The sequence below is a fragment of the Palaemon carinicauda genome, chromosome 40 (assembly GCF_036898095.1).
Source record: "Palaemon carinicauda isolate YSFRI2023 chromosome 40, ASM3689809v2, whole genome shotgun sequence".
Taxonomy (NCBI): domain Eukaryota; kingdom Metazoa; phylum Arthropoda; class Malacostraca; order Decapoda; family Palaemonidae; genus Palaemon; species Palaemon carinicauda.
The window spans coordinates 5721062-5742707 of NC_090764.1; the positions used below are offsets into that span (position 1 = coordinate 5721062).

At 41.0% G+C, this 21646-nt stretch overlaps 1 long non-coding RNA gene across 1 annotated transcript in view; it reads right to left on the reverse strand.

The window, feature by feature from the left end:
• Positions 1-21646, reverse strand: part of LOC137631960 (uncharacterized) — a 263696-nt gene that overhangs the window by 19466 nt on the left and 222584 nt on the right. The window lies entirely within an intron of this gene.

A 21646-nucleotide genomic window follows, 5' to 3' on the forward strand; every position in this document is an offset into this window, starting at 1 on the left:
AACCCTTGACTGCGGTGCTTGACGCTCAACGTCAAAACAAGGCAACTGAGCTGGTTGGCGAACGTCCTGAACGTCAACACGAGACTGCGGCAGCGGCTGAACGTCAACACGAGGCTGCGGCAGCGGCTGAAAGTCAACACGGGACCGCAGCGAGTGAGGATCCAAGTCCCGTGACTGACGTGACAAACTGCCGACATCACGTTTCATAACGTCAAAAGGACGAGTAAATGCTCGTTTGGGCGGCTGACGGCCAGAGTCTCGTTTAGCGTAACGGCGACTCGAAAGCGAAGGTTCATCGTGAACCTGCTCAACGTCATACTTCTCCATAAGGGAGGCAAGCTTAGTCTGCATGTCCTGCAGGATAACCCATTTAGGATCAACGGGAGTCGGAACGGGCCGAGACGACGGTAACGTCTGTGTTGGCAAAACATTGCCTTTACCGCGACCCTCGGACCCCGTGTTACGCTTGCGTTTAATAGGCGAACCGTCTTACGACGACTGCAAAGGGTCAGAGCTGTCCCCATGGCTACAGCCAGGACGCTGGACCTGTCCTGAAGGGACTGACTTCCGCTTTAAGGGTCTAGAAACTTTGCTCCAAGGTTTCTTTTGCGAGAAGCCTTCGGATGACGAGGAGAAAACAGCCTCGCTCGTCTTATGGTAGGGGCGATCTTAACGAGACACGCCCGATACCACAGAGGGAACGTCTGTTCGTTGGTTAAAGCCTCTCGTCCCCTTAAGTCCTACGACATTACTTCTCCCTGGTGCAGGGGAGCCTGAAAGAGGTCTCGGACTAGGTGAACGACAAGCACGAACAGACGAACCCTCGGTCGCAACACTAAAAACACTTTGTGCACTTATCACTTTATCACTACGATTTTCTGTTTTTTTTTTTTTTTTTTTTTTTGCACTTACTTCACTGATATCATATTTTTCAATAATTTCACATTAGGCATGAATAAAACTGATTTCTACCTGAAGCACGCAATTCTCCCTTACATCAAAAGGTTATAATTGCGAAATGAGTCGTATAATGTAAGCACATTAGTACATGCAAAAATCAGTAAACATATATATCGAATAAAACGGAAATATATAAAGTTAAAAAGGATCAGTGACTGGGGAGGAGACTAAACACTAGTTCATTAAAGACTACGTTTTCCATCTCTCACCGTACAGTGCCTTGGGACGAGAATAAAAACTAAAAACGTTTTATCCTTTCTCCCCGTACAGAGACTTGGGACGAGAGTAAAAACTGAATCGAGAACAACGTTACTCGCTCCCAAACTCCTTGGGACGAGAATAAAGATCGGATCGTTCTCTCTTCCTCTCTCTGTCTGTCTCTCTCTCTCTCTTGTCACATAGAAGAGAATTGCCCACTCACCCTTCGTCAATAAACAGGTTATTTGACCAAAGGAAAAAACTGAAAGGACTAAGAAATTGAAAATTAACAAGTTCCTTTAAATTAGTATTTAAAACACTTCAGTTTGAAAGAAGAATGAACAAAACGTCAAAATCGATTTACTCTTTCTGCAAAGTGAAACCGTGATTCTCTCTTTCTCTATCGTAACGATAGAGCGCAAACTGCGTAGCATAAATAAACCAAACGTTAGTTCATCTTTGAAAAAACAGCACGAAGACTATTCAAAGAAAATCTTTCATAAAATATTTTCTAAAAAATATTCATTTCATAACTCTTACAGAGCAAATGATTTAAACTTAACGAAAATAAAAGTTGAATGGGCTCAACGTTGTTTAACTTCGGTTTCCAAGTTAGGACCGCCTACATCTCGGACTAGGGGAGGATTAGGTAAAGGCCGCATATAAACAAAACAAAATTTATCTTGATGTTTAGTATAAATGGAAAGCTAATCGAAGAGGCCTAATAAAGGCGGGTGAGATATAAAATATATAGAGGAAAATCTATAATTATCAACAATAATTTATAACGTGATAAAATAATTGCTAAAAGCCTAAAACACACTTCCGTACACTAAGGGAAGGGTCGGCCATCTTTACTCTATGGAAAAAACCAGAGATAAAAAAGCAAGGGCAAAACACTTTTACTCTCCTTTCAAAAGCATTTCTTTTGAGGATAGTATTGAATAATCCAACACGGCAAAAGCAATAAAACCAAAACCAAGTACTTCACCAATTCGGTAGAAAACTCGAGGTCATAATAGCGAGTGGAATCGACTTGTCGATGAAACCGACAGAGAAGAACTGAGGCTGTTTACATGTATATGCGGTATCTGGCCGATATCGGCGCTGTTGGGCACACCCGCAACCTTCATGGCGATCGCTCGCGAGTTTTTGGAATCTGTCGAGCCGTCGGAGACGTCAGCTATTATATATTCACCGGCTAAGTTTAATATTTAAAACTCAAATGTTTGAACAATTCTGCCACATGTCGTTAAATAGGAATCCACAGCTTTGAATGATTTTACTTAAGATCTGCCTCACCCCTTCAGTTGTCAGAATGAAAACATTCCAGACACTAAGATACCTATGGCTGTCAAGTGTAATGCATTAAATATTTTGTACAAGGCATGGCGCTAGAAATGGTTATATTAGCATTTGCATAATGAACTGCTCAGCATTGGGTAATAAAGATCATGGTATGAGCCGCAGCTCTTGGTACATACAATGCTTACATATTCAGATTGTAGGAGACTGAAAGCAATGTTAATCACGCATATTTAAACATCTTCCCGTTTGGATGGAGTAGCTTTATCTGGATAGGGATACTGCATTTGGTATGAAACCAACCAAAGTTGGCAACCAGCACATATCATTGTCTGTTCTCAAAGGGACGGCTACTGGTACACATTTTTTCCCCCTCTCTCTCTTAAGCTAGAAAGGGATGGTCAAGAAAAGGGAGGTCCTTATTCTTTCCGGTAGTGCATGCACTAGTTTTTATCAAATAAGAGCACAGGTAGGCAGTGTGTAAGAGCCTGTATTGCATACAGATATGTATCTTGGGTGGAGGAATTTTCCCAGTACTTGTACAGTATTTGTCACGCCTGGCAGAACGCGCTGGTTTCTTGCCTTGCTAGATGGTAAATGGGAGCTCTCAGAAAAGGGAGAGCATAGCTTTCTATGGGGTCAAGTTGAGGGCATGCTACTGTAGAAGTGCGTGCGCGTACGATTGAGCGCAAACTTGATGACTCGCTACCATAAGAGAATGCGAGCAAAGAAGCGAGGACAGCAGCGCACGCAACCAGATGAAAATGGTACACACAGTAGCATGCTAATGGTCGTGCATACAAAGTGATGAAGGCAGGCGAACTTGTGAGGGGACACGCATAATAGTACGCTTATGGGTGCAAGCACTAACAAGTAAGGTGGCATTCATGTAAAAGGGTGCACAGTAGCGCACTAACAGGCAAGCGAGAGCAGGTGAGTTTGTACTACTGTAGAAGCATGCATAGTAGTGCAGTAATAGACAAGTGAACAGGTGAGGTGGTGCTTTTGTAGGAGCGAGGGTGACCGCTTATAGTAGAATGCTAATGGGCAGGATCACACCCAAGAGGACTGATGTGAACAGGTGAGGTGGTACTCCTATAAAATGGTGCATAGTAGCAAGCGAATGGGCGAGCGAGAGCAGGTGGTAGCACTCCCGTAGAAGCCCACATAGTAGTGCACTAATGGACACTCGAGCAGGTCACGTGGCACTCCTAATGGACGACTGTGAACAGATGAAGAGATGTGACTATGGGGGGCATCAGGGAATGAGTGAGGTGACACCCCTGTAGGACTGTGTGAGCACAATGATGAGAAATGTGGCCACGAACAGAAGTAGCGCTCTCATAGAATAGTGTGCACAAACAGTGAGGTGGTACTCGCAGAGAAGGGCGCATAGTAGTGCACTAATGGGCGAGCAAGAATATGTAAGGTGGCACTCCTGTAGGAGATTATACATCATCGTGTGCTAATTGGCAGGAGCGCACCTATGGGCTCTAGCGTGAACAGGTGATGTGGTGATTTTGGAATAGGTTACTCCAATCAATCAGAGATGAAGTTCTCCTCCTACTAATGATGTGCAATGACTTCCCATTTCCTTAGTTACTATCAACATTCTAGTCACCAGTCCACACTCGCAAAGGAATAAACAGCAGGAGAAATGCTACTAAAAGGGAACAAGTAGTGCATATCGGTAGATTACACAAGACTGTCAGCCAGCTATTGTTATGGGTAAAACAGAAAAACTTTTCTTCCTTTATTTTCCTCACACAACAAATAAATCAAACAATTATTTGGAGGGTAAAACAAAAGATTACAACAGCCACTTGGAGGCACTGGGGGTACATTTACTCTCATGCAGCTGAAAAAGTGGCTACTTGGTGTGCTAGCTGAGGGGAGGGGCTTTCCCACCACCAGCCATTAACTACTGACACCTCTGTATAAATCTCAACAGCCGAATTTCGGCGAAGCTGAAGACATACCCTTGATAAAATACGAGGGTTTGTATCTGAGAAGGAACATCTCCATAGCCCACAAACAGCATTTACAAGCTTGCAGATTCTGAAGAGGGATTAGTGGGTTCCCATAGGTACATCACTAGCCATAGCTAGCCGGATGAAGGACAATGAAATGACCATCTCCTTCCGATTGATTGATTGATTGATGAGGTTTTCTGGCATCCTGACACCGAAGGTCATTGACGCCAAATCTCCTTCTGAAGGAAATACAATATGTACAGGGTATTCCACTTATCATTTGTGATAAGATTTGGCAAGACAACGATAAACTAGCTGAAATCAATGTAGAATAGTCTTAAGGCTTACGTCAATCTACTAGAACTACACTATCAAATACCATACGAATAAGTACGAACAACAGAATTAGTATTAACTTATCAAATTTGTATAAATGTAAGATAGCCTAACAAATTAATTTACTTGACAGTCGGTGCTAGACTTTTCCTTCACAAGAAATATGACAGCAAAAGAGTAAGAACTTTAATATTTCGAGGAATATGAAAGGTTCTGTAGTGTTGGGATTTTACAGTCATTGTTGCGAGATGTGATAAGTACTTGTAGTGCATGCACTATTTTAAATAAATTATGGGCACTACTGTTTTATCATAATCGCCTAATATTTTAGAGCAGCATAGAACCCCCAAAGAACATACTGGTACGTTTCACAAAAGCCATCCCTTTACCCCCAAGGACGTACTGGTACGTCCTTGCAAAAAAATGCTATAGACATTTTTTTTTTCATATATTTGATAATTTATTGAGAAAATTCAGGCATTTTCCAAGAGAATGAGACCAACCTGACCTCTCTATGACAAAAATTAAGGCTGTTAGAGCAATTAGAAAAAAATATACTGCAAAAAGTGCTGAGAAAAAAATAACCCCCTGGGGGTTAAGGGTTTGAAATTTCCAAATACCCTGGGGGTTAAAGGGTTAAATGATTTATGGTGATCTAGGCTAGGCTAGGCCTGGCACATTAGGTAGGCTTGGTTGAAAAAAGTCCTTGTAATTTCTACGATTGACCATATACATGTGGTTGCATGTGTCTATGGGTAGTGCCCAAATAAGGATCCATGGTACTAGGATGGATTAGGTTAGAATGCGTTCCCATAATTATACTTACAACATTTTCACGTTACATTCGTATTTGCAGGAGTTTCACAAATGACATACAAACTACGTATCTTTTTTTTTTTTTCAAATAAATCTGGGGGAGTCTATACCTACATGCTAAAAGACAGAATTCATGCATTCAGTGGAAAACTCGAGGAGGTCTACAGCAATAACCCGCTTTATGCCAGTTTGCCATGCATCAGTTTCCCTTTTCTCAAGCTAAAAATTTTTCTATATCTTAAAATAATAAGTGCTTTACTCTACTATGCAGTACTTCACATAGATGCTTATTAAAATAGGATAAGTATCTGGTTCTTATAAAATGATAGGAGCTTAAAATTACTTAAGTTCAGTATGTGTAAAGGAAAAATTCAAGCCACTTTATGAAGAGAATATCAAATAAACTCAGGTCTCTCTGAACTATCAAATGACACAGGGAGGATATTGCTGTATATTATATCATTTTTTTCACCCCAAAGAACAAATTAACCTAAGATATAAATGTGGCTATCAAATTACTAAAAACACTGGCTAAAACAAAAGACTTTGTAATTAGACTCATAATGTCATTTTTAGTTCATAATTGAACAGGTTTGTTGATAGGACAATGACCTGTACTCACAGGTCCCTATGAGAATTTTAGCCCAATTTTTCACATTGATCATTCAGTTTACATTCCAAAGTCTCTGAGAGCAACTTTAATCAGAACATTTAAAATATATTAGGGTCAAGCTGTCAGCATTCCCCGCCCCATACGAAAAATTTGAATAAAAAAAACTTAATTGGGACATGCCGATTAGGTTAATCTGGGTCCCAGGTTGTACAGTATATTTGTACAAAGGTCACCCATTTCCAACTTATCGCAAAACTGTATAAAACATCAATCGTTTAAGCGTACTGTACCTTGAAAGCTCACAAATGTGCTTACTTGACTAATTAATCCAAACTAGAATTTCACCATAAAAATTTTGAAAAGAAAAACTTCTATTACTACCGCAACTTTCTCCAGCGACACACCTGTCACATCATTCTTCTATTTGAATAAAGGGGGAGGATCTCGGGTATTAACCCTCTCCAAGTGCGGACATCAACCTATGTGAGGTTAGGTAGGAGTACAGTGGGTCGTATAAATTTACAACTACACCAAGATAATATAATACAAGGTACTTCTATGCACACTTTTTCTAAGACATTTGGTAAAATTATAGAACAGTGCAATAAATGGTTTGTAGAAATTTTTTTTTTAATGTATTTTATGGTTTTAAACATTTTTGATGATTTCTGGCAGAAATCTATAGTTTTAGTTATACATACTGGGTCGACCACCATAACTGAAAAGATATGGTTTATATTATTGTCTGAATCACCTTAAAATATACTGCGTATAAAATGTTATTTTCATTAGTAAAATAAATTTTTGAATATACTTACCCGATGATCATGTAGCTGTCAACTCCGTTGCCTGACAGAAATCTACGGTCGGGATACGCCAGCGATCGCTATCCAGGTGGGGGTGTACACAACAGCGCCATCTGTGAGTAGGTACTCAAGTACTTCTTGTCAACAAGAACTCAATTTTCTCCTCGGTCCACTGGTTCTCTATGGGGAGGAAGGGCGGGTTCTTTAATTCATGATCATCGGGTAAGTATATTCAAAAATTTATTTTACTAATGAAAATAACATTTTTCAATATTAATCTTACCCGATGATCATGTAGCTGATTCACACCCAGGGTGGTGGGTGGAGACCAGCATACATGTTAACAAAGATGCTAAGTATCCCGTATTTCATTTTATCAGTTATTCAAAATAACAAACATAAAATAAATAAGTACCTGGTAAGGAAGTCGACTTGAACCATTACTCTGCCTTTTTTAAGTACGTCTTCCTTACTGAGCCTAGCGGTCCTCTTAGGATGCTGAACGACTCCTAGGTGCTGAAGTATTAAGGGCTGCAACCCATACTAAAGGACCTCATCACAACCTCTAACCTAGGCGCTTCTCAAGAAAGAATTTGACCACCCGCCAAATCAACCAGGATGCGGAAGGCTTCTTAGCCGACCGTACAACCCAAAGAACAACAATAAAAAGTATTCAAGAGAAAGGTTAAAAAGGTTATGGGATTATGGGAATGTAGTGGCTGAGCCCTCACCTACTACTGCACTCGCTGCTACGAATGGTCCCAGGGTGTAGCAGTTCTCGTAAAGAGACTGGACATCTTTGAGATAGAATGATGCGAACACTGACTTGCTTCTCCAATAGGTTGCATCCATAACACTCTGCAGAGAACGGTTCTGTTTGAAGGCCACTGAAGTAGCCACAGCTCTCACTTCATGTGTCCTTACCTTCAGCAAAGCAAGGTCTTCTTCCTTCAGATGAGAATGTGCTTCTCTAATCAGAAGCCTGATGTAGTAAGAAACTGCGTTCTTAGACATCGGTAGGGAAGGCTTTCTTGATAGCACACCATAAAGCTTCTGATTGTCCTCGTAATGGCTTTGACCTTCTTAAATAGTACCTAAGAGCTCTAACTGGGCAAAGTACTCTCTCTAGTTCGTTCCCCACCAAGTTGGACAGGCTTGGGATCTCGAACGATTTAGGCCAAGGACGTGAAGGAAGCTCGTTTTTAGCCAAAAAACCGAGCTGCAAGGAACATGTAGCCGTTTCAGATGTGAAACCTATGTTCCTGCTGAAGGCGTGGATCTCACTTACTCTTTTAGCTGTTGCCAAGCACACGAGGAAAAGAGTTTTTAATGTGAGGTCCTTAAAAGAGGCTGATTGGAGCGGTTCAAATCTTGATGACATTAGGAACCTTAAAACCACGTCTAGATTCCAGCCTGGAGTGGACAACCGACGTTCCTTTGAGGTCTCAAAAGACCTAAGGAGGTCCTGTAGATCTTTGTTGGTGGAAAGATCCAAGCCTCTGTGGCGGAAAACCGCTGCCAACATACTTCTGTAACCCTTGATCGTAGGAGCTGATAGGGATCTTACGTTCCTTAGATGTAACAGGAAGTCAGCAATCTGGGTTACAGTGGTACTGGTTGAGGAAACTGCATTGGCCTTGCACCAGCTTCGGAAGACTTCCTATTTAGACTGATAGACTGAGAGTGGATGTCCTCCTTGCTCTGGCAATCGCTCTGGCTGCCTCCTTCGAAAAGCCTCTAGCTCTTGAGAGTCTTTCGATAGTCTGAAGGCAGTCAGACGAAGAGCGTGGAGGTTTGGGTGTACCTTCTTTACGTGAGGTTGATGCAGAAGGTCCACTCTTAGAGGAAGAGTCCTGGGAACGTCGACTAGCCATTGCAGTACCTCGGTGAACCATTCTCTCGCGGGCCAGAGGGGAGCAACCAACGTCAGCCGTGTCCCTTTGTGAGAGGCGAACTTCTGAAGTACCCTGTTGACAATCTTGAACGGCGGGAACGCATACAGGTCGAGATGGGACCAATCCAGCAGAAAGGCATCCACGTGAACTGCTGCTGGGTCTGGAATCGGAGAACAATACAACAGGAGCCTCTTGGTCATCGAGGTAGCGAATAGATCTATGGTTGGCTGACCCCACAGGGCCCATAGTCTGCTGCAAACATTCTTGTGAAGGGTCCACTCTGTGGGGATGACCTGACCCTTCCGGCTGAGGCGATCTGCCATGACATTCATATCGCCCTGAATGAACCTCGTTACCAGCGTGAGCTTTCGATCTTTTGACCAAATGAGGAGGTCCCTTGCGATCTCGAACAACTTCCTCGAATGAGTCCCTCCCTGCTTGGAGATGTAAGCCAAGGCTGTGGTGTTGTCGGAGTTCACCTCCACCACCTTGTTTAGCTGGAGGGACTTGAAGTTTATCAAGGCCAGATGAACCGCCAACAACTCCTTGCAATTGATGTGAAGTGTCCTTTGCTCCTGATTCCATGTGCCCGAGCATTCCTGTCCGTCCAGTGTCGCACCCCAGCCCGTGTCTGATGCGTCCGAGAAGAGACGGTGGTCGGGGGTCTGAACAGCCAATGGTAGACCTTCCTTGAGAAGAATGCTGTTCTTCCACCACGTTAGAGTAGACCTCATCTCTTCGGAAACAGGAACTGAGACCGTCTCTAGCGTCATTTCCTTTATCCAGTGAGCAGCTAGATGATACTGAAGGGGGCGGAGGTGGAGTCTCCCTAACTCGATGAACAGGGCTAGCGATGAAAGTGTCCCTGTTAGACTCATCCACTGCCTGACTGAGCATCGGTTCCTTCTCAGCATGCTCTGGATGCATTCTAGGGCTTGATTGATCCTTGGGGCCGACGGAAAAGCCCGAAAAGCTCGACTCAATCTCCATACCCAGGTAGACAATGGTCTGGGATGGGACGAGCTGGGACTTCTCTAAATTGACCAGGAGGCCCAGTTCCTTGGTCAGATCCATAGTCCATCTGAGATTCTCCAGACAGCGACGACTTTGGGAGCTCTTAAAAGCCAGTCGTCTAAATAGAGGGAGGCTCTGATGTCTGCCAAGTGAAGGAATTTCGCAATATTCCTCATCAGTCTGGTAAACACGAGAGGTGCCGTGCTTAGGCCAAAGCACAGGGCTTGGAACTGGTACACAACCTTTCCAAAGACGAATCTTAGGAAAGGTTGGGAGTCTGGATGGATGGGGACGTGAAAGTACGCGTCTTTCAGGTCTAACGAGACCATCCGGTCCTCCTGCCTGACCGCTGCTAGGACCGACTTCGTCGTCTCCATCGTGAACGTCTGCTTGGTGACAAAAGCATTGAGAGCACTGACGTCCAGCACCGGTCTCCAACCTCCTGTCTTCTTGGCTACCAGGAAGAGACGTTTGTAAAAGCCCGGGGATTGATGATCCCGGACTATGACCACCGCTTCCTTTTGTAGCAAGAGCGACACCTCTTGTTGCAACGCTAGCCTCTTGTCCTTCTCCTTGTAGTTGGGAGAGAGGTTGATGGGAGACGTAGCTAGAGGGGGACTGCGGCAGAACGGAATTCTGTATCCCTCCCTTAGCCACTTCACAGACTGAGCGTCTGCACCTCTGCTCTCCCAAGCTTGCTAGAAGGTCTTGAGTCTGGCTCCTACTGCTGTCTGGAGAGGAAGGCAGTCAAAACTTGCCTTTTGCGGACTTGGAACCCTTCTTGGATTTGCCACGGTGACTGTCTGCACGGGATCCTCCTCTGCTGGAGGCTCTGCCACGAAAGGGCGGGATGAACCTAGAAGCAGGTGTGTCAACTGCTGCAGGGCGGAAGGGTCTAGGCACGGAAGGTAAGGTTTTAGCCTTACGTGCAGAAGATGCCATAAGATCATGAGTATCCTTCTGGATAAGTGAGGCAGCCATCCCCTTAATCAGCTCCTCCGGAAACAGAGACTTGGAGAGAGGAGCAAACAACAACTCTGACTTCTGGCAAGGAGTGATACCAGCTGATAAGAAGGAGCAAAGATGTTCTCTCTTCTTAAGGACTCCTGATACATACGAAGCCGCAAGTTCACCAGACCCATCCCGAATTGCCTTGTCCATGCTAGACATGATCAGCATGGCCGAGTCCTTATCTGAAGGGGAAGTCTTCCTGCTTAAGGCTCCCAAACACCAATCGAGGAAGTTGAATATCTCGAAGGCACGAAAGACTCCCTTCAACAGATGATCTAAATCGGAAAAGGACCAGCAGATCTTCGAACGTCTCATAGCCAACCTGCGGGGAGAGTCAACCAGACTTGAGAAGTCGGCCTGGGCAGAGGCAGGAACCCCCAAGCCGGGTTCCTCTCCCGTGGCATACCAGACGCTCGACTTAGAAGCAAGCTTGGGAGGCGGAAAGACGAAAGAAGTCCTTCCCAGTTGCTTCTTGGACTGCAACCAGTCCCCCATAACCCTCAAAGCTCTCTTGGATGATCTGGCGAGAACAAGCTTGGTGAAGGCAGGCGCAGCAGACTGCATGCCCAGAGCAAACTCGGAGGGAGGAGAACGAGGGGTTGCACACACAAACTGCTCAGGATACAAGTCCCTGAACAAGGCAAGGACTTTACGAAAGTCTAAGGAGGGAGGAGTAGACTTGGGCCCTTCAAAATCAGAGTGAGGCTCATCCAGATGTGCAGCTTCATCATCCGATACACCATCATCCGAAAGCTGAGTTGTAAGTGGCAAAGGCAGAGCAGAAAGCTGAGCGGCTGAATCCGGCAGTACGGGTGCATGCGTACCTGCAGATCCAACATCATGCCGCTGCTGGTCGGTCTGCGAGCTGGCAACAACAAAAGCAGAGGGCTGGTGTGTGGGAGGGGCTGCGGTGGGTTGAGGAGCATGCGGTATGGTATGCAGAGCATGCTGTAAGGTATGCGGCTCATGCTGCATGGTATGCGGAGCATGCTGTAAGGTATGCAGAGCATGCTGTATGGGCTGAGGAGAATGCCGCATAGTGCTGGAACCCGGCAACTCCTGATGCGGCAGCTCACGCATGTTAGCAGAGGGTGCAGCAAGAACATGCGTCTGGCAGGGTGGACTGCGCATCGGTGGTGGAGCTCTCACAGGTGGAGTGTGGGAGCAGGCAGCCGCAGTATCTGCTGAGCGCACAACCTCGGCGGGTTGTAGGTTAACAGGAGCTTTCTCAGCATGATACTCCTGCATGAATGCAGCAAGCTGAGACTGCATAGTCTGCAGCATGGACCACTTAGGGTCTACTGTGGTTGGAGCAACAACAGACGGAGCAGATGCCTGTTGAGGGACCACTCTACCTCTCTTGGGAGGTGTGCAGTCATCAGATGACTGCGGCGAGTCCGAACTGACCCAGTGGCTACACCTGGGCCGTTGGACTCGCTCGGAAGGGACCTTACGCTTGAGCGGTCGTGAGACCTTGGTCCACCGTTTCCTCCTGGAAACCTCTTCCACAGACGAGGAATGTAAGGGCTCATTCGTCTGTATGTGGATGGGACGATCCTTAACAGATACGTCCGCAACCACTGAGGATACATCCGTGCGCCGATCAAGGCCTGCCGAACCCTTTGGTCCTTCGACATTGCTTCTCCCCTTGGCTTGGGAGCTTGCAAGAGGTCCCGGACTGGGAGGACGACTGGCACGCACAGATGTACCCTCATGCGCAACACTGACACTGACACTTTGCACATCACTAGCACTAACACTTCCCACTGCACTTTTCGCTTTCAGCTCTCTGACATCTGCCAAGAGCTGATTACGGTCATTAGCCAATGACTCCACTTTGTCACCGAGAGCCTGAATGGCACGCAACATATCCGCCATACCAGGCTGAGCACTCGTAGCAGGTTCGGGAGTCACCACCACAGGGGAAGGAAAAGGTTGAGGGGCATGGGGAGAGAAGAACTCCTCCTATTTCTCTCCTTCTCTAACCTATGTGCATATCTAAGGAATTCGTTAAAATCGAATTCCGAAAGCCCAGCACATTCCCCACATCGATCTTCCAATTGACAGGATTTACCCCTACAATTGGAACATACGGTGTGAGGATCTATAGAGGCCTTCGGAAGACGCCTAGTACAAGTCCTAACGCTACACTGCCTGTACTTAGGTACTTGAGAATGGTCAGACATCTTGAATTTAGAAGTAGTCAAGGGGGGATTCCAAAATCTAGCCAAGTTCGTTACCAATTAATCTAAATTAATTCCAAAAGCTTGCTAAGCTAATGAGAAAGCTTCCTGAATAGCGAAGGCTATAACTTTAGAGCAAATACATCACCATATCGTGAACAATAACTCCAAAATCAACAGCGTATCCAAGTAGGTCTTGCCGGCGGCACGACAGAGGAAAAATTGAGTTCTTGTTGACAAGAAGTACTTGAGTACCTACTCACAGATGGCGCTGTTGTGTACACCCCCACCTGGATAGCGATCGCTGGCGTATCCCGACCGTAGATTTCTGTCGGGCAACTGAGTTGACAGCTACATGATCATCGGGTAAGATTAATATTGAAAATCTAATTATATGATAATTCAATTAGGCTTACCTTTTGAAAACTTTGTTTCTGCCAGTCATCATCATAAAATAAAGTCATCGTAATAAAAAAGTTACCGTAATCAAAACAGAGTAATAGTAATGAAACAAGCTTTTGTTTGGCAGGACTTATCCAGCGCATAGAAAAAGTAATTTTCCATCCAATTTTCTATGGAGTCATGTGCAGCAGTGTTCATCATATCACAAATACCTCCTTACTTAATCGGGCTGATGATTCATTGGTTTTTGCTCTGGTGTGGCTCGCTTCGCTTGCGATTAAACGTCTTTTATCCTATGTTCTGGCAAGCTAAAATTTTTTCGCTACATGATAGCCCAGTGGGTTGGTATTTGGGCGTTAACAACTATTCAACCTGGCTTCAATTTCCCATTTACAGACTAATATATATGCATCAAAATACGTTTCTACATTAACCTATCATTATTAACGAATAAAATAAGACCTATAGATATACTGTTTATTCCAAAATTGAAAACAAACAAAAAGGGGTATAGAAAATAAAATTTAGGGACTTTATTCTGTTCAAACAAGTAACTTATGATATAAACATAACCTTTTAGTGTTTTTCTGAATTACTTGGCTTAAGGATGCTCTTGTAGCCTGTTGACAAGAGTACAACGGGAATTTTTAATAACATCAGTAACTTCGTTAATAGAGGTTTTCTCCCGTAGTATATGGGATTCAAAATACTGTAGTGTATTTACAAAGATCTATTCAACGATGCTAGTTGCGATGCCTTAACTAATATTGCACTGTTCGATAATGAAACCAGATTTTCTTCCATGCACCTTTCTCTTGAAGTATAATGTTGGCATGTAAGAAAAATAGATTACTGCTAAAACCTTCTAATAATAAATCCCAACAGCAGTGTGCAAGCAAGGAGACAGACTTGAGTCAGGTTGCGTAGGGATAATTTAGGTTAGTGCGCCTTAATTTTCCGACAACTTTATACCATCGACATTACTTTATAAATAAGAAAAAAAAGGGGATTACTACTGTTGGGTTCCATTACCAAGGTAAGGTTAAGCAAAATTCTTTCTTGAAAAATGAGCATTTCATGGAAAAGATGCATAGAAAAGTCAATTGGAAAGAGCAAGACACTAAATAAAACCGGAGCGTTTGTAGGGTGACGGCCAGATCCCGTAGAAAACGGGAATATTCTGAACTGTGGCCGTCGTTATAACAACGATTTTGCCGGGAGAAGCTAACTTAAAAAACCCACCTAACCTATGCTAAAAGCCGTATCCTTACCCAGGGGGGCTTCACCCGCCCCGGACCCCCCCCCCCTTACACAACTCCTTACCTACGAGTACGACGGGAGAAGCTAACTTAAAAAACCCATCTAACCTATGCTAAAAGCCGTGTCCTTACCCAGGGGGGCTGCGCCCCCCCCCCCGAACCCCCCCTTACACAACATATTTAAGATCCGTAGACCATTTCCAAACGTTTTTATTCTATACAAGATAACAGTCGGAGCGATAAGCAAATTAGGACGCTTGGCTGTAGCACTACAAACTACCCATAAAACCTTAGCATGTATTAATGAGACGAGGTAGATATTAACTCCTTAGGGTAGCATATCTACTACCAATTTCATTATTACTTAAAACACCACAGCAGGTGACCTGTAGTGGAAGCCAGTTACTATAGTAAAGTTTTGTAAGAAACACTTCCAAGGTGACGGTTTAGTATGTGGCCTACCTCTTTTATTCTGGTTTAGTATGGCTTGTTAGGTTAGGTTAGGCCACATACTAAAATACACAGAATTTCGTAGGCCATTTTCGAAAGGTAGACCACATACTAAACCGGCACCCCCACTTCAACATCTCTCATTGAAAATACAGTACATTAGGACTTGGGTTTCTTTCTATTCATTTACCTTCAGGACATTCCCACCTAACTGGTATTCCATCTTTGTAAAATTTAGTTTCAAACTTTTACACATTTACAAATAAGCTGTCGGTTAACTTCAACCCCTAATGATGCAAATTTTTGTTTTCAGCATTTTATTGGAGTAGGGCTAAAGTCATCCACTGAGTAACAGCAATTCCGTAAGTGACAATACAGTAACCAATTACCACCTACGAAAAATAAAATTCCATTTAGCCGGTAATCACAGGGGTTTAAAAACTTTCAATTCCGAATCCCAAATTTCCACCATAATCCATGACTCAAAAAAAGTTCCTACTATAGAGTCTTTGACAAAATATATCGATTTTTAAAGAAAAAAACACCTTAAACGACACCACAATGACATAAATTTCCTCGAATACACTTACCAAAAAAGAAAATCTCATTAGGAGTACAGGCGACATATTTGAGGAACTGTCAAGAAAATCTGTTTATACAGACTGACACCAGGAGGCTAAAGTCCCGGATTTTTACTTGGCCAATCACAGCCCTTCTCTGACTCCCACTTGGGTAGATCGTTTGTAAACCGGGTTCTTATTGGCTAGAAGGGAGTACAGCTCTTTTCAAAAGATCAAGTTTTATTATTATTTTATACATTAATTGTTATCAACCAGGTTTTTGCGTATGTTTCAAGGTCGACCCAATTCTGGTAAATTAGGATAAAAAATATATATAGAAATACATAATAATAGAGTTGAGGGTACAAAAACTAACAGAAAAAATGCGATGTCAAGTATCTAACAAGCAAACGACATCTACAATTGGACATCGTTACCGTATCTTTCGTAATTTTGATCTAATTAGAATCACCTTCAAATTTTGTATTTTAGATAAATAATTCAGCGTTCATATATAGTATTTAAGGAAAACGGAGATGAAGAATGTACTGGAAGACATTTTTTTTATATATAAAATTCTCTTTAAATAACTCTCCCTTTTATTCTCCTCATACTGACATTGCCCCAACGATTATTTGATAATACTTTAATATATATATATATATATATATATATATATATATATATATATATATATATATATATATATATATATATGAGAGAGAGAGAGAGAGAGAGAGAGAGAGAGAGAGAGAGAGAGAGAGAGAGAGAGAGAGAGAGAGAGAGAGCTCTATTATATACACACACACACACACACACACACACACACACATATATATATATATATATATATATATACATATATATACTGCATATATATATATATATATATATATATATATATATATATATATATATATATATATATATATATATATATATATATATATATATATAGGAAAAAATGGGCTGTAGGCTAATGCTTGCAAGTGAGAAAAAGCAGTATTGCACTTGTATTTTTATTTATATCTTTGTATTCATTAATCTTAAAACTTGACTTATTAACAGTGTTAATCTTATCATAAACTTGATATTTATAGCATTTCATTCGTAAAATATAGTTTGTGTAAATTTACTCTAAAGCTTATGTAAATGAAGGCTTATTCTAGCACGATATTTCTCATAGTACATTCTCCCCTTCTTCACTTCGAATTACCATTCATTAGTTACTGCTAATTGAATAACGGATAATTAGAGTACTGTATGTGCTACGAGTCTGCTTAATTAATCTAATGTTTTGATTATCATAACTTTCTCCCTCAACAATTATATTTTTCAAGTGACTTGTTACTTAGAATAAATTTATTTAGATGGCATATTCTGGAATACGTTAGCGTTCGTTTTTAGAACGCATTTTTAAGAGCTAGCCCGCAATCATACGTAAGCTATTTTGGTAAATAAACACTGTTACTGCTTAAACCTTTTACCCCCACCATAAGGTTAAATTTCGAGCACATTTTGCTATATATATATTTTTTAAATTGCTCTAACAGGCTTAATTTTTGTCCTAGAGAGGTCAGATTGGTCTCATTCTTTTGGAAAATGCCTGAAGTTTCTCATAAAATTATAAAAAAAATATGTAAAAACATGTAATTAACAGTGTTTTGCAAGAACGTACCGGTACATCCTTTGGGGGTGAAAGGGTGTCACATAGGCCTACTCTTTATTCAGACTACTTAAATTACTCGATAAAGAGGTTTTCCATTTATTTGGTTTCTGAAACTATTTTACATTTTATTAATTGTAAACATTCATTCTCGCCCATAATTTTTAATTCATGGTTCGTCTCCAGTTTTGGCGAAGTGTCAACATTCAGTTGTATGGTAATAGCTAGACCTACTATGTTTTCAACTCAATTTTGTATTTATTGAATTACTGAATTCTTCAACATTTATTTAGTTTTTTTATTTATTTATTTTGTATTTCTTGTGAACGTTACCTTCAACAAACTTCAATAACATGGCCTTATAGTGTTAATTTTTTTATCTGATTAATCATAATGTAATGTAATTATAAAATTTATTATTGAAAGCCTTTATATTTTCAGTCTTTCGAATGTCTAGTGGGAGCTTGTTGTATAGTCTAATGTTGAACCCAATTTAAGATAATTATTCATAATGTGATTTAATCATAAAGTTTCTCATTAAAAGCCTTAATATCTTCAGTCTTTCGAATGTCTAGTGGGAGCTTGTTGCATAGTCTAATGTTGAACCTAATTTCATCTGATTATTCATAATGTAATGTGATTATAGTTTCTTTACATTTTCAGTCTTTCGAATATGTAGTGGGACCTTGTTGCATAGTCTAATGTTGAACTTAATTTCATCTGATTATTCATAATGTAATCCAGTCATACATTATTCTTCATCCGCTGTAGAATCTTAAATTTCCTTGCAGCTATCTAAGTTCCTGATATATATTTTGTTTCTGGGTTGATCAATATCATAATCCTTCCGGGTGTAATATTAGCAAGCGAGATTAATTTGGGCGATCAAAGCAAAAATAAATTGGTTACTTCCATTTCGAAATAAGGTCTGGTAACGTGTTCGCTTAAGAGGAATCCATATATTTAATGTATATTTATTTATTCCGATTTTAAGAATATAAAATGTTTGTTATCTATCACGTTGGGTAAATATGTCATACTATACTCAATTTTTTTTAATGAGGCGCATTTGCACTGACTCGCAACGGTGCCCTTTTAGCTCGGAAAAGTTTCCTGGTCGCTGATTGGTTGGACAAGATAATTCTGACCAATCAGTGAGCAGGAAACTTTTCCGAGCTAAAAGGGCACCCCTACGAGTCGGTGCAAATCTGCCTCGCTAAAAAGAATTGACTATAGTGTACCCAGGCCGTCAAATATGATATTAAATATTTAGATAAATATGCACACACACAGATTCAACCCTTCCTACCCCCTCCCCCTTTCTTAATTACAATCCGCTGGTTCGGCAATTTGTGGGAGAGTGTGTTTTCCGAGTGTAGGCCTACTTCTAGGGGTATCCCTATCACCCCTTTGAGCGTGACAGAACATAAATAAATAAATTACATATAGGCATATATATATATATATATATATGTATATATATATATATGTATATATATATATATATATATATATATATTATTATTATTATTATTATTATTAGTAGTAGTAGTAGTAGTAGTAGTAGTAGAAGTAGTCACAACACTTATCAAAACTAAATACAAAACTCTTTATTTACTTCCCAAGGACCTGGAAGTTACAAAGATTTGCTTTTCTCACAAAAAAAAAAAAAAAAAAAAAAAAAACAAAGAAACATGGCATCGTAGAAAACTTAATTTTCCAAAGGAAAGAGACTGAGTTATATATTTATTTTCTATTTACTATTGAAAAGTTTACAATTTAGACTTTTTACTCCAGCAAGTGTTTAGCATAATTTAAATAAGCCACAAACAGGTATTAAATGCTTGATTTAATTCTTATACACAAGAGTTATCTCAGAATTGGTTCAGTATTGAGAGAGAGAGAGAGAGAGAGAGAGAGAGAGAGAGAGAGAGAGAGAGAGAGAGAGAGAGAGAGAGAGAGAGAGAGAGGGGGGGGTCATATAAATGTTTAATGTTAGAATCTTCTTGGTCAGATTATGGAATGGATTTGTGTAGTTTTGTGTGTGTATGTCTGTGTGTGTGTGTTCGTATGAGAGAGAGAGAGAGAGAGAGAGAGAGAGAGAGAGAGAGAGATGAGAGAGAGAGAGAGAGAGAGAGAAAAAGAGAGAGAGAGAGAGTTAGGTCATATAAATGTTTAATGTTAGAATCTTCTTAGTCAGATTATGGAATATATTTGTGTAGTTTTGTGAGCGTATGTGTGTATGTTCGTATCAGAGAGAGAGAGAGAGAGGAGAGAGGAGAGAGAGAGAGAGAGAAGAGAGAGAGAGAGAGAGAGAGAGAGAACGCTCGACTTAATGCTGTAAGTTACGAATATCAGAAATCAAGTTTATATGGACGATAACACTTGACACTTTTAAGACCCAGCGCCTTCTCACAATTTGGCCATAGACTCTGTCTAGCAACAGGTAATCTTCTATTGCAGTGGGGAGCTTTTACTCACGTAAATAGGAATAATATAAGTATCTCTTATAAGGAGGTCAGACATGGTAGTCCATCATCTTGACGCCAGGCGAAAATACTGACGCCTATATCAGGCGCGTTGGACAGGAGATGTCGTGGACATGTAAATGATGCGATATTACAGCAATTGCCTCCACCACTCTCTCTCTCTCTCTCTCCCTCTCTCTCTCTCTCTCGGCATCTTAACTTGCCCTCTCTCTCTCTCTCTCTCTCTCTCTCTCTCTCTCTCTCTCTCTCTCTCTCTCTCTCTCTCTCTCTCTCTCTCTCTATGGTCTCCTAGGATGGTCTCTCTCTCTCTCTCCTCTCTCTCTCTCTCTCTCTCTCTCTCTCTCTCTCTCTCTCTCTCTAAACGTTTTAAACTAATTCGCTCTACCAAAGAACAAATGGTCTCCTCGGATGGGCTTCTTCTCTCCTCTCTCTCTCTCCTCTCTCTCTCTCTCTCTCTCTCTCTCTCTTCTCTCTCTCTCTCTCTCTCTCTCTTTCTCTCCATCTTAACTTGTTAGAAAGACGACAGTATAGAAATTCGGAATAAGCAGAGATTACGATTTATTTATTAAGGCTAAACACTTTAATACATCGGTTGGGGAGAGAGTTTCTTTTTATGAAACGAGGTTCCACTTAATATTTTTCCAATCAGCGTTTTAATTGTCTTAAATTCATCATTTTCAATTGTTATTCATGCTTCAGTCTTTAAAAATATAGTTGTAAATAAAATTGTCTGGTATATTTCCAACCTTCGCGGAAACGTGTTTCTTTTAATGTTTCCCTTCAACTCCATTTTATGTTATTTAATCGGCAACATATCTATTTATCGCCGAAAGGTGTTTCTTTCAATGTTTCCCTTCATCTCAATTTTCTAATATTTCATCGACAACATATTCATTTATTCATAATATACTTATCAAATAAATATGCTCTTTCTATTTCTTGGGATTTGGCATAATACTCATACAAAAATAAATAAAATGCGTTCAATATATTTGCATACATTGCATGTTTTTCATTTTTAATTTCTTTGATTTGACGATATATATTTTTTCAGACATGTATCTACATCGTCTTGATATGAAGCTTGCAAATGCCGGAGTCTTTTCAGGTATGAAATGAAATAATCAAGAAAAATTTGGAGATAGTCAAGCTCATTTATAGAAGAGTTAGCCTTAAAACATTGTATATCGTTTTCTATGCATTACGACTTTATCACAATCAAAGAAAACGAACATGAGCCCTTCAGGGTAAACTTTCCTACAAATTTCTTTTCTTTTGGAATCGAACATTTCAACTGAGCTACTAAAGAATAACAAGATAATGTGTGAAAATTTATATAGGGCTAGGAAGGTACTCACTGTAGCACTTGTGATACATGTAAAATGACAATAAATAGACGAAATTATCTACTTTGTCACTGTAGGGTACATCCTGTATAACAAAGAGGTCGTGTCGTTCATTCCAACATTGCAAATCTAAATATTGTTGTAGTTTGTCATATATTTGTACTGTTGCGCATATCAGATAGTGGAGTTTTGCTCATTCATGGTTTATCTTTCCAATTTCAATAAACTGTTATTCTAATGTCAGGAGTATAGCAATCTTTACCCAGATATTCGGCCACGAAGCTAAGAAACAACACAATTATCCTAAAGTTTTTGCCAATACAATTAATTCTAAAGCTGACGAAATATGACAATCATAACAATT